General features: G+C 36.8%; 1 protein-coding gene across 2 annotated transcripts in view; it reads right to left on the reverse strand.

Annotated features, from left to right (window-relative positions):
- LOC122798556 overlaps window positions 1-26,739 on the reverse strand; it is an 892,023-nt gene that overhangs the window by 81,823 nt on the left and 783,461 nt on the right. The window lies entirely within an intron of this gene.

A 26,739-nucleotide genomic window follows, 5' to 3' on the forward strand; every position in this document is an offset into this window, starting at 1 on the left:
ACATACATGGTCAAGAAAGAACTAAATAATCAGTTGTTAAAAATGCAAATATGCAATTATTTGCATTGAATTGCTCAGCTGCTTAGGATATATGCCAGTTATGGGATATGTTGTACATAGCTGTGCCACACGTGTCTGTTTTTTTATTTATTTAGGCCCTCACTATGAAGCTAATTCGTAAGTCTTTTTGACAGTTTTATTCACCTCACCTGGATGGTTGTAGTCAAATGGCTTGGTGCAATACAAGAGTCAGACTGAAGTGAGCCATCTCCTTTGGGTAGTCAGTATTTTCAGTTAATAATCTACTCAAGATGACATTCCCAAGCTTACCATGCAGTGACATCAGTCTGGAATGTATGAGGTCATATGCTAGAATGAATTCACCTATGTCATGAATGATCTGCTTGTATGTGCTCTGATACTTATGCCAGGGATTTTGGGTAGAATGTGGATTCTGAGAAGATTTCATGAACTTAAACAATACCCTGACTTATAGATGGGAATCCATTCCTTTCATAGTATTAGAAACCCTTACCGCTTAGCATTCCTCTCAACTATACAGATTTTCCCAGTTTACAGATTTTTGCCTCAAATTTTTGGCCCGTTTCTAATAAAGTTGCTGTTTTCTGGCCAATCACTGGCAAATTATTGAGGATTGAAGTCAGAAAATAATTGCAGATATTTAAGATTTAGATTCCATACCATTCAGAAAATCAATGCTAATGCAAAACCTTTTATTATATCAACTTTCTGAGTTTACAAGAACAATGTTTAAAAAGTGTCCCTATTTTGGGCCTTTGTCCTCAAATTATTTATGGCTTTGTCCAGTTTTCTTGTTCTAAGAAGCTGAAAGGTATGCCCCTTAGAGAAAATAAAAGTGTGTGTGTGGGGGTAGAGCTATGGCTTGTAGTGTTTTTTTTTTTTTGCTTGGGGGTGGTAGCTTTTTTTATTTAATCAAGAACCATCTTTATTAAATTATCACCTATGACATATGAAATCATACATTTATATAAATGAAAACAAACCATATTGACATAATTTTAGTTGCAAACATTATACATCATTTATAATCTATCCAGTCATTGCCAGTAAAACATTGCATAGCTCATTCAAATCATGCCTTGTTTTAAATCTCATTCCTCCTCCAAAATGTTATTCTGCAAGTATTGTTCTCACAACTCCTATTTTATTCTATCTACTTTGCTCCTACCCTTTTCTAAAGATCCCATTTCCAGTTGTTTTATCACTGTTACTGTATTCACTTCTTCTAGTACAGTTGGTTTAGACTTTGATTTCCATTTTCTAGTGATTGTTTTTTTGACAGCCACCGTAATTAAACTCAGCAAGGCCTTACTATGTCTAGGCAATTCCAATTCTGTATCATAGCTCAAAAAAAATTTTCCTTAGTCATACCAATTTGCTCACCTAGTATTTCTGATAGAGTTGTCTGCACGGAATTTTTAATCTCTGCCAACTCATTACACTCCCAGAAAATATGTTTCCAATTACCTCATTATTCCCTATCACACCTCTAACATTTGCTACCTGTACAGGGAAAAAATCTTTGGAGCCTACTTGAGGTATAACAATACCTATGTAAACAATGACAAGCAACGATTGTAGATCTGCTAGACTTTGTTGCATCTTTGGGAGGCATACATAACCCCTCCCCCATTGTTTCTTTGTGAATTGCTTATCCAGTCTTTCTTCCCAATCCTTTCTAACCTTATCTGAATGATTCTTATAGTTAGCATGCACTATTTTACATGCTCTACTAATTATCCCTTTTTTAACAGTAGCTTGTGCTCTAGATTCTACTAAAAACTCTACAAGAGCAAGTATTTCACTTAGGAGCCCCCTTTACTTTTTATTTGCCTATACTCTGATATCAATCTGTGATAGGGAAGGCAATCTCTACCCTGCAGGCCAAATAAATTCTTGGCTTCTTCCCATTCTATTACCTTTCCCTCATTAATTATTTGCTCCTAATACATTGGTTCCTTTGTCAGTTTTCTCCAATAAATTCCAGCTCCGGTTGCCTATTGTATGCATTCCTAATTGCACACTTCTCTATCAGCAGAATCTCCTTTCTCCATTTGTGTGTTGGCTTAGTTCTTAGGATACTTTCTGTTACTTTATAAATATAATATTCTGTATGGATATTGTTATTCTGCTTAAGGAAATGCATTCAAAATAAATGTGACCAGTAGTGTTATCCAGAAAGCACTTTTCCACTGCCATGATTTTCACCTTGGCAAAATTCTATGCACTTCTACCCTATCCAACTGACCTCTCGCTGCTAGGGTCTAATAATCAAATCTACATCTTCGGGGCTGCAGTCAAGGCCCTGCCCCTTTTTTTTTACTGTTTTTATTTGGCTCTTTGTAATACAGAGGATTTTGAGTGACTCTCTGATAATAAAACAGTTTATGTGTTTAAGACATGGGTGCCAAGAAATTCACTTTGAGAGTAGAGACAGAGAATTGAATGGGAGGTTGGCTTAAAGATTAAGGCTTTTACCTTACAGACACAAGGTGCAAGGTTTGATTCTCAAATAGATTAATTTGCTAGGTTTAAAATGGCCCTCAGGGCAGTTAGCCTAGTATGAATCTATGAATCTTGACATCCATGCTGAAAACACATTACAGACTGGGTTATAATCAGATAGACCCAGTCATGATGCTTTGTAGTACATTAAGCTTTACCTGCTCCTATATGCTACAATAATTAAAGGAAAAAAATGTTGTATCACTAAGTTTTTGAAAGCTTAAACACTTACACCACCATATAGAGACAAACCATCACAGAAGAGTATTGGGAAGGTGTTAAATGCTTCATTCATGTTTTTATCTTTTTTAAGCTAAAAAAGTAAAGAAAAAAGAATGAGTAGTTTATTGATGTCCCATCTCTTTTCTCAGTTGGCTGCTGACCACTGTTTGATGTTCTAGTGTGAGACTAGATCATAACAATGGTGAGGGATGTCAAAAATGTATTTAACAAGACTGTCTTTTCCTCAATTTTGTTCAGTTTCCTAAAGGTTGGAAATAATATTGCAATGATTTCCTCAAAAATCTATCATGGGGGCGGAGCCTAATGCCTAACTGATAGCAGCAAGTTTTTGAGCTCCTTATATTTATACTAGAAATAACAGGAAAATCTTATTATTACTAAGTAATTTTTGATAAATCTTATATGTGAAACTATTAACAATAGAATTACCAACTTTGGAGAAGAAATTCCGAAATTTTCCTGTCAAAAAAACCTGAAGACTAACTAAGCTGTCTAGTAATGAGTAACTCTAAGAATTCTCACTCAGACTCTTCTCTGAAGAAAGAAATCCAACTGATATCAACTACTCTTCAAGACTTATCTCTGAAGATGGACAGGTTTACTGAAAACCTAGAAAACCTTAAAGATAGTTGCCAAAAACAAACTGAAGTCTTTAAGGAAATTCTGCAGCAGCAACAATTAAAAATAACTGACATTGAGTCATCTCTAAATGATATTGATGGAAGGCTAAAAGAAGAAGAGCTTCATAGTGAATTTCTATTACAACAGAATACTTGGCTAATAAACAAAATAGATGATATGGAGAATAGGAAATAAGAACAAACATAAGAATTTTTGGAGTCCCGGAGAAGACCGAGGAAGACATCATTTCATTCTTGAATTCATGGCTACCTGAAATCTTAGGGCTGAAAGAAGGCTTGTCTTATGGAATCAAAAGAGCACACAGAGCCATCGGAAAACCACTTTCTGCCTCAACTAAATCTTTTCCAAGATCTATAGTGGTTAAATTTCTGTCATTTATGGACAAAGAACTGATATTGAGAACTGCATGGAGAAAAACCCAGTCATTTACAAGCTATCCCAAATAAGATTTGATAATGACTATTCGCCAAGACTCTTGGAACTAAGAAAGAAAACATGGCCCTTAGTGAAATTCTTAAAACAAAACAAAATAAAGGCACAGCTTGCATATCCTGCCAAAATTAGAATTCAGCATAGTAATGACATGAGATCATTCAACACCATTGAAGAAGCCACTTCCTTCATTAAAAACAACAATATAATCCTACTACCAGATGAAATGGACTGGTCAAATTCAACCTCCTTAAAGAGAACTTCGGGAAAAAACACTTGGACTGATGTGAGGAAAAAAAAACAAAAAACTGATGTTAAGAACATTGATGAATCAATTTCTCTTAAAGCATTAACTAAGGTATGATTCTTATACATAGCCTTAATTTCATTACACTTCAGTCACATAATTAGTTTTCTCTTTATTTAGGAAGTATCATAATCTGTATGTTAACATATTAATATGGTAGTGGTTTGATAGAATCTTCAGATGCTAGAGTTGTGTGTTTGTTTTTTTTTTTTCTCTGTTCCAGCTTTCTTTAGTTAAACTCTCACAAGAGTATTAGCATTTAAATGAAAGGCCACTATTATTATAAAGTTATTAACATATTGATTAATAGTTACTGTGCAAAATTTTATTAAATTAAATCCAATTCTTTATAGTCTGTCTAAAAAAAAGGGCATTCCTTGAATATTTCTTCAGGAATATGTGAGAGCGTTGTATAGAGTAAGAAGGAAGTGAATGGTAATGAAGAAAAAAAAAGGCAGAAAATCGCCTTCTAGCGTTTTAACATTCTAATTGACAGTTGGAGACTATTATAGCTTCATAGTATACCCTCGAGCTTTCTAGTCAGTTTGTTACCTCATATCTTCACTAATATAGCCCAGCATTCCATTATAAGTTAAGAAACATGTCTATAAGCTGAGGCTTGTAGAACACTGCATTAGTTTTAGTAGTCACAAGTCACACTTTTGCAGAGTCTTTTTTGTCAGTTAGAACATTCAATGAAAATACTAACTGTGACCTGACTTCTTAGCCCCTTTATGTTTTAATCTGTTCTCCAGAAGCTGAGTAGTTCAAGAATTGAGTAGATTTTAGCCAAAGTACGAACAGGTAAATGTATAACATATAAAGAAAAAGTATGCTACACATGTTTAAAATAAAGGAAAAAAAAAAAATATATATATATATATATATATATATATATATATATATATAAATAAATAAATAAGAAAGCCCATTTAGTTACTTTCTTCTTGTCGGGAAATACCAAAAGTGTGGCAGTGTAGTTAACTAATGCAAGCAAATACATAAATTCAGTTTTCAACTTATGTCTGTTAAAAGTGAGATAAAATCCCAACTAATCATTGTAGTGGAGCTGCCAGATTGTATCCATGATTAGTTACTGACTGTAGCTCAGGGTTTGATTTTGATAGCTCCCATTTTCTTACTGTGTGACTCTGAACTTCTTATTTAGACTGTGTTTGGGTCATCCATGTAAAAGGGCATTTTAGGTCAGGTAAGCTTACCCACTTATCAATTAAAAAATGCCTATAAATGCAGTACCTGGCAGGAATGATACATGCATACTTCTGAAATTTCCGCTTTTAGATGCCTACAAGCATCCGAATGCAGTAATGAACAGTTGGTAGTATATCACCTCTTTACCTGTTTTTTTTTTTTTTGTCTCTCATATAGGTGATTTAATTTCCTTTACAGCTTAATAATCTAGAGCAAGCTAATTGATGAGAGTTTTTTCAGTTTTGGCAGTTAGTGCTAATTTTAGCAATGACTGAATTTGCTTTGTTTGTAACCTATACTGCAAGTATTTAGTAAATAGTGTTAATATCGTGAGCTGTATAATGGACTAGCATTAACCTGCAGCAATGTGGACCTGACTTTGTTATTTGGTATTTTGGCGAAATTTCACCTACACAGACCTTAAAATTGAATTAGTAAAACACCAATAATATAAAATAAAGCTATAATCAAAACATCCTGCAATTGAGAAACATGTCTATTTACGTAACAATATTTGCTATGTGCATTCTCTGCAGTTATAAGTGCAGTGCTAACTTCCATGTATAAATTGTATTATTTTTGAAGATAAGCACAATCTGCTGTATTTACCCTTCACCTTAACAGTTAATGGGTACACCACTATGCCATAAATGCTCACGGTGATTCCTAATGATACAGTAATATCAACAGTTTTTTTCACTTTTATGTCACAGATGGGGAAAAACAGGAAAGGAAATATGGTAGGGTCAAATGTAATTTATGTGCACACTATACATTTTTTGGGAGACACTATGACACATCCATGAGCTGCTCTTACAAAGTTTTAGAGAAATGTTTACATAAACAGTACACTATGTATGTATTTGGGTCTCTCCTCATTTGTTGAACTTGTGTTTTGTTGGGTGTTAGTTGGTTGAGATTGACTTCTTGAAAGTATGAGATTTGGTTTTCATTTATTGGAAACAGTAACAGTGTTATGTATGGTGTGGGATGGTAATGTGCAAGTCTATAGTAATAACATACCTCCTCACACCATACCTGATAGAAGTGTTAGCAGAACTTATACTAGGTATAGTAATAAGCAGGATATAGTCAACCACTACACAGCAATTTAGATTTTATGCTTGTCTCACTGCAAGGCAATATTGGAGTTGCTATATATAATTACTTTAGTTTTATACAAATTACTAGAGAATATTAGTAGCTTTAAAATAGTAGGTTTATTAGTGTTTAATTATTTAATGGGTTTAGGGGTTGAGGTGCTTTTACCCTCAGCGTAGTGTTCTTGACTGTTTTGACATTGGATTGGACATGGGTTTGGTGAATGAGGTGATGCCCATGTATTCATGTATTTATGTATTCATGGATTCTTTGTGACATGCACATGTTATTTCAAATCATTAACTGTATTAAGATGTGTTACAACAAGTATTGAACAATCTTGAGTCCTGTTACTGAATATTTAACAACCCCAAGTCTGAAATGTTGTGTACTCCCATCACACTCCTAAGAAACTTCATAAATAATATAGTTAAATGATATAGGTACTCTTCACTAATTGCTGTAAGATTTAGAGATAAGAATTAAGAATATTCATTCACAATATTCACGCATCTTTTGATGGGCCACTTAATCTACTAATAAGGTTAATAAGGTCAGTAAATAGGCATATCCCAGCAGTAACAAGGTACCAACCCTTTCAAGAGTGCTCACACAAATTCTCAATTATATTGCACACATTTTTAGGTAACCCATTAAGATTATTTAATATTTATGTGTGTTTATATGTGAAAATGTTTTGGTGTAGATATAGGAGTATATTTATACATGTGTACACAGAGAGGCTATATAGAATTTACTTAGAATAGTAATTAAGGAAGAATTAAAAAAGAGGACTAGTCCCTATAAGATAGTAATACTATCTGTCACACTAATAACCTGTTTTAAATGTGAAGTTCAACAAAATAAATGCAAATATAATCTAAATGTATATATTATTATGCATTTTATCTCTGTTAAGAGAAGGTCAACTGACATACTTCATGTAACATAACCACATTTATAGAGGGTAGATAAGCTGAAATATTTACTTCAGCTGTAATAGACATCTACTTAGAACATTCATTAAAAAAGTAACATTAACTCTAGTATAAGTACAAACTTCTAGTAAAAGATTAATTACTTTATTGAGTCGATTTATCAAGGAACATAGTACTAATGCATGATACACTCTTTCATCAAATATTAATATTTTAAGATATCTTCAGGATCCAATTAATGGAGCTCAACTTTGAATATCCTTTTCCATGCGATTGTCGACGTTGAGGGAAAATCTGTTTGATCTTATCAGATCAATCAGATTAGAAGTGCTGTGCACTTCATGTTTGTGGAACTATGTAGTAAAGTTATTTTTCAGTCAAATAAAGTATGTTGTTACAATATTTTTCACTTTTATTTTTTCAGTGGCCCAAACTGAAACATTTGTTAAACTATCAAAGAAACAGTTTTGTTCATTTCAGTGTTCTTCTCAGAGGAAAGAGGAATATTAACATATATGTTTTCACATACCCTCATAAATATTAGTTCTTTACCAATGTATTCTTTTAAAATTATAATATAATATCCTATAGAAATGACAGACATAACATTGTTGTCTTTAAATGTCAATGGCTTAAATAATACTATAAAAGATCAAATTTACTACGATATCTAAAATTACAGAGAGCAAGTTATATTTCTACAGGAATCCCACTTTAAAACTGATGACAACTTCACCTGGATACCTAATAACTACTTAATTCTCTCTCACTCCTCATATAAAAAAAAAAAACTAGGGGAGCTTTAATTTTATGGAAGAAAAGTGTAACTAACCCACAAATTATTTACAACTATGAGGATAAAGAAGGGTTACTTTCAATTGTAATAATAACATTTCAGAATAGAATTTGGACACTGGTAAATGTGTATTGGATTCCTGGAATAGGACTATCTACAGTTAAAAAGCAGATAGAGCTAATTAATAGGGTAAATAAAGGTATTCGAATAGTAGGAGGAGACTTTAACTGTATTCTAGATAGTTCTGAGACAACCAACAAGAGGAACCTGCGTCTCTCTTCCACAGGTAAATACCTTAAGAAATGCACAGAAAACTTAAAAATTAATTGATACATTTAGTTTCAAAGAATCTAACTCATTATTATACTCACATAGTGATTATCGTTTTAATACTAAAACAAGAATAGATAACATTTTTATATCCCCAGACTTAAATAGGAAGATAATAAAATTTTCTATCATCCCATGCCCACTCTCTGATCATAATGCCCTAATCCTTAAATTACAAATAGATTTTAAAAGACTAAATTTTGCCTCAAGAATACCAACTTACATTACTAAATTAAAACAATTTAAACCATGGCTAGACTCAGAAATTCAATATTTTTTAGAAATAAATTCTACTGATGATCTAAAGAATATAATAATATGGGACACTCTAAAGGCCTTCTTATATGGTAGGATCATATCTTGGTTTAAAAACAAAACAAAAGAATGGGAATCAGAATTGCACAGTATCCAAAACAAATAACAGAAATTAATACAAATACTTTTGACGTAAAGAATTCCCAGGTAATAAAAAAAGAAATTGAAGATTTAAATAAAAAATATAATGAAATTTTAACTCATAAGACTAATTTGGCTTTGGAAAAACTAAAATTTAGTTCACTCTCAACATCTCCAAAACACTTACATAACTTAGCAATGAGAATAAAGAAGCAAAATATAGAAAACAATATTACAAATATTATACATGAAGGAAAAGGTAATAAAAAAGTATCAGACATAAATGATATCCTAGAAGCTTTTAAATTTCATTATACTAATCATTTTGAAAACAATAAAGACAATACTATTTTAATAGAGTCAAAATTAGCAATCCTATAATAAATAGATTACCTGAAAAATTAAAAATTGATATTGAAAAATTTCCTCAAGGAAATAAATGACAAAATTAAGGAGAGTAAAAATAATAAAGCCCCAGGAATAGATGGAATAATAATGGAATTATACAAGATATTCCCAAATTCTGCAATTTCTTTACTTCATAAGTCTCTAAATGAAATTCAAGCTCAAAACATAATTCCACCTTCCTGGCGATATTCATTAATTACTCCAATAAAAAAAGAGAACAAGGACCCCTCCCATTGTAGCTCTTATAGACCTATTTCTCTACTTAATAACGATTACAAATTGTTTATGTCTATATTAGTCAATAGAATTAAAAAATCCTTGACTCAATTCATAAATGAGGACCAAACAGGCTTCATCTATGGCAGACATGCTTACGACAATATACAAAGAATCCTAACCATTATTGAAATATTAAATAGAGATAATATAGAGGCTCTCATAATCACGCTAGATATAGAAAAAGTATTTGATTCAGTGAATTGGGACTACTTATTTAGAATTCCAGAACTTTTTGAGTTTCCTCTAAATTTTATTAATATGATAAAGAATATATATAAAGATAATTTGGCCTATGTAAAATTAGGTCCATTTACATCAGAAGCTTTCAAAATAACTAAAGGCACTAAACAAGGTTGTCCTATGTCTCCCATTCTTTTTGCCTTATCAGTAGAGCTATTTGCAATTACATGACTCAAAAATTGAAGGCTTAAGTATTCATAATAAATTTAACTCCAAGGTTATGTTGTTTGCCGATGATATACTACTAACTTTATCACCAAATAATGAATCTCTTCATGAACTAGAAATGCAAGTGGAACATTTTTTTCTAAATTCTGGCCTTTGTTTTAATAAATCTAAATCAAAACATATTTTATTTAACAGAAAGGGGACCTTCACTTGAGTAGATATCATATACTTGGAGAAAAGTCTCTACTTTAGAATATCTAGGAATTATTATATCTGATAAAATAGATACTACTCTGACACTAAACTATAATAAAATTTTAAACTCAATAAGAACACGTAAGGAAAATTGGAATAAATTGATTCTAAAATTTGAGGACAGATTGCAGCTAATAAAAATGATTCTTCTACCACAAATAAATTATATAGCACTAGCAATACCTATAATTCCAAATAAAAAAATTCTGAAAGAAATTAGCAAAAGCCTATTATGTTTTCTTTGGTATCCAAAAAGGAATAGAATTGCTTTTTCTCATCACATTAGACCATGGGAATTAGGGGGAATTAATTTTCCAGATATAGAGACGTATCAAAGCCTCCATTTTTAAACTAGTTTTAAACTGGGTAAATCCAAATTTCTCTTCTGCTTGGAAATCTCTGCATATGATTATTTTTTTTAAACGAAAACAAAATAACAAATAATACATCACACTATAGTCACAAAAATAGATTTTGGCATATATTATGCATTAATCTTCAAAATAACATAACAAAACCTACTAATCTATCATATTTAAATAATATTTATAATTTATTCAGATCCTTTATAAACTCAAATCCTGACATAAAAGTATGGTTTGAACTGTTATTACCATTTAATACATCAAAGAAATTTAAAAAGAAAATTCATGATAACACCCTCATTAATTGGGAATCTAATAATCTCATATGTTGGTCCCAATGCATAAATAATCTTAAAACATTAACTAGTCAACAAGTTACAAATTAATTTAATATAATAAATGTAGACAGAGTTCCAGAAAATTTTACTCTACTCTAAAATTTATGCAAAATTATTAATGATTCGTCCTTCAAGTCTAAGCCAAAACTTATAAACTATATTCAAGAACTGATTTATGATAACCATAACTGGCCAAATTCAACATCTAAACTATACAAGATTTTAATAGTCTACAAGGCTAAAATAGATCAAAGCACTTGGAATTGTATATCTAGAGGTTTATCAACAAATCTGTCAAACGATTGTAAAAATAATCTTCTATACTCCATTAAACTAACTTCTAATACACAAACATGGCGAATCTTCACCTGGAAATTTTTGCATACAGCCTTTTATACTCCAAATAAAATAGCTAAATTCAACTCAAATCAAAATGTTATTTGTTGGAGATGCTCTTGATTGGTCTCATATATTTTATGATTGTATTAAACGTTTTGGGAGAAAATTGGCAATTTTCTTCAAGCTATTTATAATGATACATTTGTTTTAACAAAGTCTTTAATTTTTTGAATATAGATGAATTAGTAGTTATGAATAAAAGAGATCAATATCTTTATGTACTATTCTGGTTGCCAGAAAGTGTATCACAAGGAGATGGAAATTTGCAACTCCTCCGTGTTTTTAAGACTTTATATTTCTACTTACGGAGACTGGGCACAAGGAGAGAAAGATCAAGGAAGAAAGAATGTTCCCAGAAAATGGTCAGACAACCCTGGAATAAAATACTTACACTCATAGAAGAAATGCAACTAGACACAATCTCCATCATATGAGTTCAAAGAGATATAGACTTTTGTGGACTTTTTTTTTTTTTTTCTCTTCTTCTTCTCTGGATTTTTTATTAATTATTATTGTACTGTTTCTCCTTTGGGTCACTTGTAAATATTGTAAATAATGTTTTTGTTCCTTTTACTATTATTGAATTGTAATCTAATTTTACTGGTTTTTTATTTCTTCTCAAAAAACAAAATAAAAATTTGTTGAGTAAAAAAAAAAAATGTATCATGGAATTGTCAACGCATATGATATTCTTATACTGTGTAAGCATGATTATGTGTACATATTTGAATACCTATCAGAATATATTATTGTAATATCAGTCCATTTCTTTATGATAGAATGCCTGCAAAATAAACCATTTTAAACAGTATGAATTCAGAAGGAAGCTCGAGCAAGTAAATATCCTAACTCATATTATTTTGGCTGATTTGCTAAAGGGCTGTCAGAGGAAACCATCAATGGCATTGTTTCACAGATAGATCCATTTAAACAAAATCAAAAGTAAAAAGTTGGTAAGTCAGTTAAAAGATTAATCAGATATGACTATAAAGCAGTACTTCTCTGGCAGCCAAGGTTATTGTAAATAAGCATTCTTTAAAATCTTATAGTTCCTAAAATATTTTCACATATGATTTATGTATTCCTGATATTAAAAAAACTGTGATATATGAAACATTAAAGAAATTGCAGAATAATATAAATAACGTATGATGTTTAAAAATAACCTGCTGAATTGTTATACAAGTGTTTTAGTAGGTGCTGGACCCCCTAACACCCCCACATATCAAGCGTACTAAGTCTATCCTACCTTAAAGCCAGATAAAAAATGCCTGCTTTCCAGGAAAACCAAATGCTTTCTTTAATCAAAGGTCACACAGTATAGTAGTTAATATGTTCATTGTTTTGCTATCCTCAAACTGAAGGGTGAAATACATTTATTTGCAATGACATTCTTGAGTACAGTGGATATCTTTGTAAACCAACCCAGATAGGTTGCATGGTCAAGGAGAAGAAGAGTTAAAGAAAGTTTAATGCAAAGTAGTCAGTAAACAAGAAGCAATTTACATACAGTAGACATCTTTTGTTATATTAAATTGGCATTCTTCTAAGAAACAGATTTGTATGGTTTGGGCAAACACTAATCAAGGATTCATCAATAAGTGATCATTTTGTTATTAGCTAAAGAGTGTTGATTCCTGCAAATATACTTCACTTTTTCATTCTAGTTGTAAAGTACACTTGAGAAATAGTATTCAGTTATATTGATTAATATAGGTCAGCATACTTTATAGTCTGAATTAAAAACAGTAGCACCACAGTTTCAGAAATGTTCGTAAAAATTATGTCTACTAATGAAACAAGCAGTACATGCAAAGGTTACTACAGGACTAAGGGTATATGTCCCCATCAAGGCTGCTACCTTCACAAACAGCAATGACTCTGTGACTGAAGTAATCTCAATGTAACAAAAAAGAAAAAAATCATCATGTGAGAGTAATTGCTCCAGCAGTTTCAGAATGTCATATCTGAGTCAGACATTATTTTGAAATGCCATATTTATTTTATTTTGAGTCATAAAGTGTGTTTCTGCTAATAGAATTGTGATTTCAAAGTTATGGCACAAAGACATTGGTATTTAGAAGCATTGTTGTATTAACATTCACAGAAAATACTCTGAAGGCAAATAATTTTGAATCCATCTCTAAATTATTAGTACATCTGAAAGAGTGATAAAATAATTTTAGAGTTTAATGCATTAGACTAGCACAGAATCTTTGAAGGATTACAATACCTGCTTTGGTTTCAACCAATGATATGTTCCTTCATGTTTATACTCATCCAGATAACTAAATCAGTCTATCTTGTTCTATTTTTCCTAGACCATGTGACTTGCAAACTAGTTAAGTGATTTCCTTTGTCCTTTAACATGCAATTAAAGTATTCTGTGTATATTGCTTTCTGTAGAGTGCGGAAGGGATGTGCCAAAGGCACCATAATGGACATCAAACATCAAGGCAACTTTGACACTTAACTGTTGTTTATAGGTAGTTACTAGACATGCTGTACAGGAAGCTGCGGTGGTACAGCGGTAGCGCTGTTGCCTCACAGCAAGAGGTTCTCCTGTTAGATTCTCAGCTGGAGTGCCTTCTGTGTGAAGTCTGCATACCCTTCCCATGGTCGAGTGGCCTCTGAAGACATGTGTGAATGGGTCTGCCTTCGCTGAAGGTTGGGCGTCGGGCTGGCAACTTGGCACCATAAAAATCAACTGCCAATCATTAGTGGACTGGAGTTCTGCTGTGGCAGCCCCTAACCGGGAAAAGCCGAAAAGGCAAACAACTAGACATGCTGTGCAGGAGACCATTAGGAGCATAGCCTCAATTGCCCAAAGCTTACAATAAGATTTATGAAGTGTGTGTATTCTCTCAACAAAGTGGCTGTAATTGTTGAGTGTGTGTGTGTGTGTGTGTGTGTGTGTGTGTGTGTGTGTGTGTGTGTGTGTGTGTGTGTGTGTGTGTGTGTGTGTGTGTGTGTGCATTCTATATACTTACATAAATTATATTTTGGTAGAAAATATGTTTTCCAGTATCAATAATATATCCTACAGCAAGTTTGAAACATTTGGCAGAAGCACTATTTTACAACAAAAATTAAAAAAATTATAACTAGTAATACAAAAATACAAAATAGTTTAACAGATATACCATTCTCTAGTGCCACAATTCCCTCCAGAGTAAGTGTTATTGAGGAAAGAATGCCCTTTCAGGTTTGTTCTCAGCCTGGTGCAAGGGCCTTACAACACCCCTGGGCAGACATTATTTCACTAATAACACACACCTCGTCAGGCATTATTGCTTGCATAGCCTTAATCCTCTGTAGTAACTCTTAGACTAAGCATTTGAGCTAACGTTCATGCTGTTCTTAATTAACTGATTATATGCAGAAGAAAAATAGCTAAAGAAAATGGGATCCATTATATGAAGATGAAACACAATCCTCCACAAGCACACCACCCAATGCAAGCTTCCTAAATGCATGTATAGAGTGAATTTTAGGAAATTAATACAAATATTTTTTGCAGAGGCCATGATCCTTGCACTGCCCTTCCGTGTGGGGGATCTCACTGCCACGCCTCCTCTTAGTTATGTATAGTAACTCCGCAGTCACATAATCTTTCGGGAAAAGATAAATGCCCTTTCATGGTAAAAAAAGGTTTGCACTCCTAAGATTGTGCTCCAGCTCCTAAACATAGCAGACACATTCCTGGAGCTGACACTTCTGGGAGTTTGTCTTTTGTATTATATTTCATAGTGATATATATTTGAACAGTTTGCAAATAGCAAATATTTCACTAAGTATTGATACTAATACATTAAAGCCTGCACCTTTGTTCATAGGTTCATTGGTTCATAGGAAATTACTAGGCTAATGGCTTCAGAGCTCTTACAAGCCTAGCCAATATGACCCAATTTTACCCAACATATGGCCCCTAGGGGCAAGACGATGGCATGAATCTGTAACTATGTCTTGTGTATCTTACAGACTGCTCATCTATAAGAGACATAGGCACCACTGTAGATGTGAATTTGAGATTCCCCATCCATTGATCCAAATTACATTCAAAGAGGGCCAGGAAGGGCTCTGCTTAATGTGAATAGGAAGCCTGTTCCAAAGAATAGGCAATATCTGAGATATATTTGTCTCTCGAGCATGTTTTGTTTGAGTTATTGACTAAGTTTAGATCCCTAGATCAGGTGACCCTCATGTATTTGACTTGGGATGTGTAGCAGCTCCATCAGAGCTGGATTTGTGAGTGCCTTGTAGGTCAGGCATAGGTCGCCCCTTAATAGTCGATAGGGCACAGAGTAAAGGGATAGGGCATTTATTCTATCCATATAGGATATGTTGATTACACCCTGTATTTTCTTGGTGAGGAACCTCTGAGGTCACTGCAGCTACTATAGTACTAAGTGGCTAGTGAAGTACATGCCAAATGGCACATTGTATGCTATTATTGGTGTAATGAGGGCTGAGTACAGCAGGAGTATAATTTTCTTGGATCTGAATGCCATACCTTTACTTATAAGTTGTGCCACCACCGTGGATACATGATGGTCAAAGTTCAGGCTGCTGTTTATCTGTGTACCTAGATCTCTCACCTCTGAGTCTACTATTAGGGTTGTGCTCTTGAAGATATAATTTGCAGGCATATTTGATTTCACAAAGGGTATGATACTACATTTTTTTGCATTTAGTTTTAGACCATGGTTCTGGCAACAATCATTTGTCTGATCTAGACCCTCCTAGAGGATATCTACGTCTTTGGGAGATTCAGGGATTGCCCCCAGCTTGCAGTCATTGACAAGCTTTGTCATCCAGATGCCTTCCACATTAGCCTTGACTTCAGAGAAGTATATTCTGAACAGAAGTGGTCCCAGCACTGAACTCTGTGGCACACCACTATATGGACAACACAGCGGTGCGCAGGTTGCATTGTGGCCTCACAGCAAGAGGTTCTCCACTTCAATTCTTGGCTGGGGTGCCTTCTGTGTGGAGTCTGAATGTCCTCCCTGCACTCGTATGGATTTCCTCTTGGTATTCCATTTTCCTCCCATGTTACAAAGATATGCATCTGAAGCATTTCTCCCCGGACCTCCACTGAAAATTAGCTCATTCCAAGTCATACTTTCCTAGTAAATAAACATTAAATAAATAAACTGGCCTCTTGCTGGATATACATTCACTGACTTTAACCACGTGTCCTGTCCATGAGCCAATTGGATATCCATTTGGTGTCATAGGGATTTATGCCCAGTTTTGTGAGTTTATTTATAGTACCTGATTGTGGAATTGTGTCAAATGCCTTGGCCAAGTCATGGTAGGCAGTACTGACTATTTTACCTTCATCTATGGCCTTAGTGACTTTCTCAAAGAAATCTACCAGATTCAGTAGGCATGACTTGCCATTGACAAAGCAGAATTGGGCTGGTTCCAGTGTTTGGAGGTTTCCTTTGTCATTATTTAGCAGGCCCATGATTATTCTTTCCATGGTCTTACCTATAAGACTAGTCAAGCTTATGGAAGAGGAACGACTGTTGCTATCCTCCAGTCTACTATGAAAAAGCCAGTCTAGAAGCTGTGGTTAAATAGATCTTAATGGGTCTGATAAGTCCTGATTTAAGCTGTTTAAGAGGCAAACTGGTATATTGTCAGGCCCATTTGAAGCATTGTACTTAGCTTTATCAAATGCAGTGGCAACCTCTTCTTTTGTGATAATTGTCAGTGGAGTGATGGAGGGCATTTCTTGGGGAGAACTGGAGATGATGGGGAGATGAAATTTGAGATGAATTTGTTGGCCAGCAGATTTGCTGCATCTTCCAGCTGAGTATATGTGATGTCATCTACAACTAATTCCGCATATTGTTGAGTGTTGTTGTTAAGCTTGCAGACAAAACTGAAAAATGCTTTATGGTTATCCTTAAATTTGAAGGCTATTTATTCCTCAAAGTCTGCTTTCAGAGACTTGACCAATTTCCTAATTCATTTTTTAGACTGAGGGACTTTTTGCTCTGTTGTGCACATTCCCTATTACGTCTTGACAGAATTTTCTTTCCTTTGTTGCATAACCTATTAATACCATGGGTTTGACCTGAGTTTATTTCAGTCTGTTACTGCTGTTTCTATGGAGTCATTTATATGATCATACAGGGATTTAGTGTACACATTAGCATAGGTTTCTGTGTTTTCTGGATTGGGGGAGCTTGAAAACTAGCTGGGGCAATTTACCTTAGAGAGTCCTTAATGTTTTTTGGGGTTAGGTGGGGGGGACTAGTTGTACCTTTATTTCGTGGTTTACCTCATTATGATTTTATGTATAAGGACATCACACTGGGTGGGGGATGCAGCACTCTCCTATATTTGTGAATACCAGGTCTAGGATATTTGTTCCAGTAGTGGAAGTGTAGTCTAGTTGCTCCGGGTCACTTGAATTTACTAAGTCAAGAAATCTTTGGGCATGCATGACAGTTGTTGTGTATTCCTCTCTATTAATGGAGGGGCAGTTAAAATCACCCATGAGTATGGTCTGGCTTTATGGTGAGTAATTCTAATAACTTCAAGTATGCTGTATGGGTTTCTTGGTTCAGGGTGGGAAGACCTGTAAATATCAAGAATATTGTAATGGATTTTTCCCATGATTAGTTGGACATGGAGTAGCTCAAGCATGTCATATTGTTTGACCAGCCATGAGGTGTTCTTATCCTTTGTGTAGACTGATACACCTCCGCCTTTTGCTCTTTCATTTTCAGTGGTGTTTGAAATGTATGAAAGGTGTTATAGCCATGCACTGCTGGAGTGCTTTCCTTGGCTTTGAACCATGTTTCAGTAACTGCGCAAACATCAGCGTTCTCCATGGTGAGGACAGCTTCCAGGGAGTGCAGCTTCTTGCTGCTACTCCTAGCATAGAGAAGTAATGCCTTTAGCTTGTCCTGAGTAGCTTTCATTATGATGGAAGGTTTGTCTGTTTGGCAATGCTTAAAAAGGCACTATAGGGATGGATAATATTTTGGTCAATGTCCAAAAGCCTATAGATGGCATGTGAAGACCATCCCTGGCAAAGCAACTTGGCCTGTAAAACATGTCCTCCCAGGCTGACATGTATTGGACCCCTTTGAAATTCACCAGTAGGTAAGCCAATTGTTAATCATTGTCAATCATTTTCTGCTGGTATTGTGGCATCATCTTTGGAGATGGTACAATGCTGCTCACTGTTAGGCTCATACCTGCCTGTGACACATATTATGAGAACTCATTCGTATCTCTCTCTTTATATTGTCCAAGTAGGTATGCCTCAGGTCATTTACACACACATGAACTATAACTGGGCCATTCCGGTACTTAGGGATAAGTGACCTGAGTGCTTGCAAGATCTGGAGAATCCTGATCCCTGACAGGGAACTAACTGTAACCTTCCCCTTATCCAGCCTGGTAAGAGGGACATCAGTGTGTCTCACAATGGAATCTCCTGTGACCAGAATATTGGGCTGTGGAGTGTTTCACTTTGTGGGCTTGGTAGTTGAGACACAATGAGATGTGGCTTTTTGTCTTGTGATGGGAATTGTCTTGTTTGTGTGCATACAGAGTTTCTGAGGACTGTGCCTGAAATGCCTTTGAGGTTTGTGTAACTTACATGTGAGCACCTCTGCATATGTGGGCCTGTGTGTGTGTGGTTCTTTGTGGGTGTGGTGAGTGATGTGTGTGTGTGTGTGTGTGTGTGTGTGTGTGTGTGTGTGTGTGTGTGTGTGTGTGTGTGTGTGTGTGTGTGAGTGTGTGTGTGTCACTGATGACCTGTTTGTTGTTTTTTGTGTCTGTATGTGAGAGTCCAGCCACCAATGTTCTCTAACATACTCTATTTGTCTTTTCAAGAATTAAGTGGTTGTCAGTGTTCATAAGGCACTTGTTAAATTGCCTCAGGATGCCCATGGCCACCAAGCTGGACATAGAGATAGCAGGAAAGTGCCCATCTGTGGTTGCAGGTCCTAATGTGTACTTGAAGACAGGAGTGGAGGGTGTTTATAACCAGATGAGAGAAGGGTGCTTACTTGATGTAATTTGCAGATAACCTAACCAGCAATAGTCTCTTGCATGTTTTAATAGGGTACGGTAGACCTAAATAGTCCTAACCTAACACATAAATGTTGCTCACCTTGCAAAATGTTTGCTCTAAAAGTAACGTGGGACTGAGGTAAAGTTCTAAGGTGTTTTTTTATAGAGAAATTTCAAATCTGCTGACTGTGTGTATACAAGGCACCAGTAATTGTTGCTGTGTGATGAGCAGCTTCTCACAAATGCAAGGCTTATATACGATCAGTAAAAAAGCAAGTTTTACACTAACTATGCCTTAAGGCCAAATAAGCACAAAATCAGCTTTCCACCAACAATTTCCAGTTCATATAGGTAAAATTAACCCTCACCTGCCACAAGAGTGCAAACTTTGATCCTCTTAATGTAAAATGACTGGTTTGGAGCCTGAGTGTTAAATAACCTCAAACAGATGCCTAATACTAACTAAAAACACTAGATACAATGTATTTTAGTGCAAAACAGCACCCTTCAAACCAGTTTGAAAATTTAACTTTAAACTTTAAAGAAATGAAAAAAAAACAATAAACAGCACAGTAAACTTTCTGAGTATAATGAAAATATGCAGTTTCCAGGTGTTTGCATATGTACAGGGCACTGGCACAGCAAGCAGCTCCATACAAATATGCTGAAATTATGCCAGCACTGAAAATACAGAAAGCTAATAAAACAAATGCACTTATAGCCCTTTTGTGTGCTTCCCAACTCAGATAGACCAGTTAAACACCTACTACCACTAGATGAATAATCCCAATCCTAATTATGTGAAAGCACAGTAAAAGAGTGCCTGGGGTGAAATACTACCACAAACAAACTTAAACTTAAGGAAAGGCAATAAGTAATTCAAAATAACAGCAGTGTACTTTGAACAGTTTATAAAAGTGTGATATTCAAAGTACTTCACTTTGCAGAAAGGAGCCAAGAACCACTCAATTGTGCAGAATTTATAAAGACCATAAAAACAAGTTAAGCTGATTAATAAGCCCTCCAGACAATAAAACAGCTACATGCAGAAATCTCTGGTATGTTTCTCAAACCTATTCAGACCAGGCTAACACCCACTGCCACTAGAAGGAAAATCCACTGTCCTCTTGTTGTAAAACTACAGAAAACATATGTTAAACTACACTGTTTTATCCAGCAGATATCTAGATGAATTCAGAGCAAGTAAATCGATAACAGACAATGAAAGGCAAAATGCATTTTTTTCAAAATAAGCACAAGGAAAGGCAAATAAATACTTCAAGATGTAAACAGCAGTGTAGAAGGGGAGGAGCTTATAAAGCACAATTTACACTAAGGGTGGGCAGCTTACAATCACTAACCCCAGGATTCATGAAGCTTGCGCCAGGCACAGGTGTAGCGTAGGCGGTATAATGCCAAATATGGCTGCCGAGCGATTCAGGTACGATCCAATTCCACGTGCACTACCAGTGTAAGCCAGATCTGCGCAGCCCTCGGCTCAGGTTTGCTAATCACCCCATGTGCGGTACTGCACCATGCAAATGAAGGTACATAGTGATCCATGAAGTGGTGCAGGCGTAGCGTAAGCCTACAGAAATGTAAACCAAAAAAAAAGGTTTACATTTTGCCAAACAGATCATCGGAGCTATGAAAGCGGACCAGACTCATGTATTACAAAGTTAACATATGCCAATGACTAAATATACAGCCAATGGCATAGGAAAAGATGCACAACACCTAAAAAACAACATTTAATGTCATGTCCACAGTAACACAAAGTACGACCGCAGGGCATGTGTGCGCAAATGGAAACACAAGGAAAATATATACAAATGTCATAAAATCGCAATGTAATACAAATCATGATTTCACCATAATACTCAATGGTATGCATGGTACACCACAACCAAGTTGCAAGAGTTGCTAAGGGTCTGTGACAGTGTTCGGTGCGGTAACTATGAATTAGTAGTCAATGCTATGCAAATGAGGCAAGTAATAGTGAATCGCAAACGTCCCGCTGGACTAAGGATGCACCATACGGCGCAGAGCTACAACACCAAGGAGTGGTTTGGAGGTATATATGACATCAGCAGTGGGGTGTGCCACCATAGCTGTAAGCACATTGGAGCAATGCAAATCCGGGCTGCCCATTGCTAAGCAAGGCCACAGGATAGGGATGGGGATGTAGGTATAGCATTGTTTAGCTGAGAGCACACATGGTGTCCGAAAGCGCATGTGTACGTGGATGAAAATGTGCCCGAAACCCGGTAAGCGGACGCACGCGCCACACACCACAGCTCAAACAGGAAGGTTAGGGGAAGAAAATAAGGAAATGCTGCAGTAGGGTAATTGGAGTACAACTGAGCAATTAACACCTATTAACTCACATTGGGCAATCAACGGCAGCTAACAAGTCTGCTCGCAGCAACCTGCAGAACAGGACAGGGGAGGTGTCGGATTGCAAAGAAAAGAGAACTGTCACCACAGAGTAAAGCAAACCTGCAGTAGATTGGCCATAGAACACATGTCGCAAGATAAGCCCGGTTTTGGAAAGTACAAAAGAAAGCAGGCTGCTGGATGCATGCCAGAAAATGGGAAGGGAAACGTTAAGAAATGTTAAGGGAAGGGCAAGAGGTAGTCCACAGCAGCTAAATGTAATTCAACACCAAAGGCACCACAATAGCAGCACCTGTGGTAAAACACATAAGATACCCTGCAGCTATGATTGTACATACACATCCTATGACATCATCAGTGTTCAAAGCACAATAGTATAAAGTGTGAAGGCACTTCACACACACCTGTGTATTCCCAAACACTGCACCATCGGTGTAAACAGATGGGGAACTTTTACAATGTACATGTTGGAAGCTGCCATAGCTGTGATTTATCACCATGTGTTAGAGACTGAAGGTGTTGTGGAGGATGATACTAACAACCACTGCAGGCCCTGGAGGAGGAGAAGAGTGTTCAGACCAAGGGTGACCTACCAGGGAATACATGATCTGGAGGTAGTAGAGCATTATAGGGTGGACAGGGACATCTTACAGCAAATAGTTGAGCTGTGCCAGCCACACCTGAGATCCAGAAACAGCAGAGTGGAACCCATCCCAGTGGACACGAAGATATGTGTAAGCTTGAGAATACTAGCCACAGGTACCTTTCAAAGGCCAACTGGAGATATAATGGGGATCTCACAGGCATCAGCATCCAGGGTACTCCACCAGTTCCTGGATGCCATGTTACCACATGCCAATGAGGATATATACTTCCCCCGAACTCAGGAGGAGTTGGCCAGCAATATGCACCTCTTCCACCATGTGGCACACTACCCGGAGGTACTGGGTGCAATAGACTGCATGCACATACATATCAAGTCACCACCCGGTGAGCATGGTAGGTGCTATATAAACCGCAAGGGATACCACTCCATCAACTGCCAGGTTGTGTGCAATGTCCAGGGCATTATCAGGGATGTGTGTGCTGGCAGCCCTGGAAGCTACCATGACTCAAACATCTGGCATGCCTCACAGCTGTATCAGGTATTTGTCAGGGGGTCATCCCATATGCCACCTTGTGGGGAATGCTGGCTATGCACTGGAGCCGTGGATGATGACTCCCGTCAGAAATGTACACAGACCCATGCAAGAACGCCATAATGAAGCACATGCACAAACCAGAATCATCATTGAGCATGTGTTTGGGATGCTAAAATCACGGTTCCATTGCTTGGACATAGCTGGTGGAGCCTTGCAGTACTCTCCAGGTACGTGTGCCCACATCTTCATAGTATGTGCCATGCTACATAATATGATCCTGCGGAAACAGCTGCAGCAGGGACATAATGGTGAAGGCCCTCACAGCCCACCACAATTGCCAAGGCCATCACAGGCACAGAGGGATTCAGACCATGAACACCCTGTGCCAGCCCCAGTAGGCAGACGGAGGCATGCCCAATATGCCCACGCCTTGGCAAAGAGGGAACGTATAGCGCATACACTGACAGTGTATGCCCCTACGGACTGTCACACCTCTCCACCTGCACACACAGTAAACTGGATGGCACACACACACGACCACCTGTAAATTGTAATGCATAGGTGGCCTACTGTTTGAATCCTACATAGGCAGCCCTCAACCATTGCACACACAACAGCTATTGGAACAAGGAAAGTCAACACCTGAACAGTACACGCACTTAACAGCATATGTTGATACTGTATGTATAGGTTCCTAGGTACATCGGTAGGTACATGCCCAATTGTCACAGGCCATTCATCAGCCGAGGCAAACAGTGTCTGCTGTCACCACCACATCGATTAACCAACTGTCCCTCAGTGGAGCAGAGCCAATTGCGGGATCCATGTGTGTAATCACTGTTCCCCACACACTCTGCATGGATTCCCTGGTGTGTTAATGAGGGGCTCCATATAATGTAATCAGGGATGTAGTGGCAAAGCATGGGGAGTACCCAAGACAGGTATCTGTCACACCAGCGTGCTCCACCTATGGTTGTGTGAAGGTGTAGCACATTATAGTGTGTAGCTCACTGTGACATAGATTCCCAATGCTGGAGCACATCAATTAAACATCACTTGGACATATCATTAATGGGTCTCATCCATATGTAAACTGAGTTACACATTTGATTGCAGTATGGAGTAACAGCCATAGTACAGTCCACATACAAAACACCATAACACGTGTACAAATCCCAGATGCCCAAGTGGTAAAGGCACTGACTGTCGTGCATGTTCCCGGTTCCACGTCCTGCAAGGGCCGTTACGTAATCCCGAAGGCATGAATAATGGATGTTGGATGCAGGTCATCAGATCAGGTTTAGCACATGTTAGCAGGTTTATGCATTGGCAAGTGCTGGTAAGCATCGTTTAAACATGACTATACGGATATGCGCAAAACAGGGCTAAGCTTTGCTGAATATCGCACAGATCACGGTCAACGATATCCAGAACAGGTGAAACTAGCATTATTCACCTCTGTACTAATAGTGCCTGCTCTGAAAAGTAAAACGACCACTGCCAGGAGTAGAACACGCAATCATGTACACAATCACCTAACACTAAGCTACCCGAGATGTACCAACGGCAGGTGTGTATTGTGGCAGGTTAAAACACAAATGTGCTGAGTTCAGGAAACAGTGTACACCGCCATGTACACAACGAAAGGTGTGTTCACTCTCTCTCTCTCTCTCTCTATATATATATATATATATATATATATATATATATATATATAATAGAGATAGAAAGGGTGATAGAGAGAAAAATGTTGATATATACGGATTCACCTATATCTGCAAATATATAGATAGGTCAGCGACATGTACACAACCATGGAGGTACAAATAAATAGGAAACTGCCAACTACCGAATGTTTTACATACCGACACGCATAATCACGAGGCTTAAAGACTGAAAGACCACAGTACCGGAATACTAGAACTGCGAGTAATATTATCACGATGTTAAGGGACATTTAGTTATCACTGCCGGTGCTGCGATCCAGGTAGGTACTGTGTTCAAGTGTGTTTGTGATATCTGTAATCTGTGTAAGTGTGTGTTGAGGGTGCCGTGTGCATTTCCGTGGGACTGTAAATTGTGTGTGTGTGTGTTTGCATTGTGTGTCTGTTAGTGCTAACTCGGAGGTAGATCATTACAGTAGGTGTGGTCATAGCTGGCCGTAGGCATACGGTTACCACCTGTCCCACTTTGAGAGGGACAGCCTCTCCTTGGGCAGTTGTGTCCTGACAACAAATATTAAAAAGGGCAAATGTCCAAGATTTTAGGACATAATTATGTCCCATATATTATGTAATAGTTGCATTAAATAGTTATTCCTGTATCTAAAATACATAAATGTTACAAGAAACATGATAAGTAGCTAAAGTGCTACAAGAATAAGTATGTATTTAGGATAAAAGTACGTTCTATCCTGTGTACTGACCATGGGTATGGGTCGGCCTCTAAACACTGATGTGTGCCCTGCAAACGTCCCATCATGGCCATTTGAAAAGGTGGCAACCCAAGCCAAAGAGGTTCAGTCACCAACACAACTGCAATGAGTGCAAATATCTGTGACAGAAATACATGAGACAGCTGTCATTTAGTAACATTCCCTTACATATCAATGTATTTCCAGAGGGATTGAAGTATCAGACTCACCTGCATGCTATATAGGAACCAATTAACAATGGCTCAATGTATAAGCCTGCAACAACCATAGTTTTAGTCTACTAAATGATAGGTCTTCAATTAGGGAAGGAGCCCACACACACATATGGAATATGTAGAAATGCAGTTCCCACAAACCTGTATATGCTATGTAAACCCACCTACATCTCCCCCACACCCGAAACAATTGCAATACAGTCTGTAATAACATCACAAACATCCACTCACTCAATTACATCTGCAGAAGCATTAACATACCTTGTGAGAGACACACTTGTAATGGCGCCATGTTAAATCGTAGCTGTTGTATAATGGAACAGACGGCGATGTTACAGGTTTTGTTTGCAATAGTCCCTTATCAGACGGTTGAGATGACAGGTACACTCACATGTAGAACCACATACTCTAGCCATCACACACAATCCATGGGGGACATGAATTCAAAATATCCCTGCCTCTTCAAATAGCAGTTGCAATTCCTCTCAAAAAAACACATACCATTAAATACATTACCACATACATTCATCTCCCTCGAAGGTAGGCCAAAAGGCCAACGCCCAAGTGGCCCACTGTTGCCGTGTAATTGGCGAATGGAGTAGCTGCACAGCTGATGTGCATGTAATAATTTACTCAGGAACACCAATTGGTGGCAGGATACCACATGTTACAAGTATCTACATATATAAGGATGCCTTGCCATACATTCAAACCGTATGCTCATACCACAGAACCATTTAAACAGGAAAGGTGTAAGACAGATATTTATGAAGACTCAGAATGCTAGCAAGGTATGTAGAACACTCAGTATGTTAGTGTATGTAGAGCCTGTTCTGTATTAATTAAAGTGTACACAATGCATAAAGTGGGAAAAGGTATTATGTAGATGTCTTGTTGAGCATAGTAACGCTTGTAGAAATTGTGTGTCCTGCTGTGGGCTACAAGGTAAACATCTCATACACCACAAAGGATGCTACATGAGGGCTTTAAACACAACAATTCCACACCACCAGCTGTCAGTGGTAGGGTTTGTCCAACAAGTACGTGCCATAACAGGGGATAGTATATGTTGATATACTGTCACAGTAGGCATGTGTATGGGCATACAACAA

The sequence above is a fragment of the Protopterus annectens genome, chromosome 3.part1 (genome assembly GCF_019279795.1).
Source record: "Protopterus annectens isolate FY-2018-M chromosome 3.part1, PAN1.0, whole genome shotgun sequence".
Taxonomy (NCBI): domain Eukaryota; kingdom Metazoa; phylum Chordata; order Ceratodontiformes; family Protopteridae; genus Protopterus; species Protopterus annectens.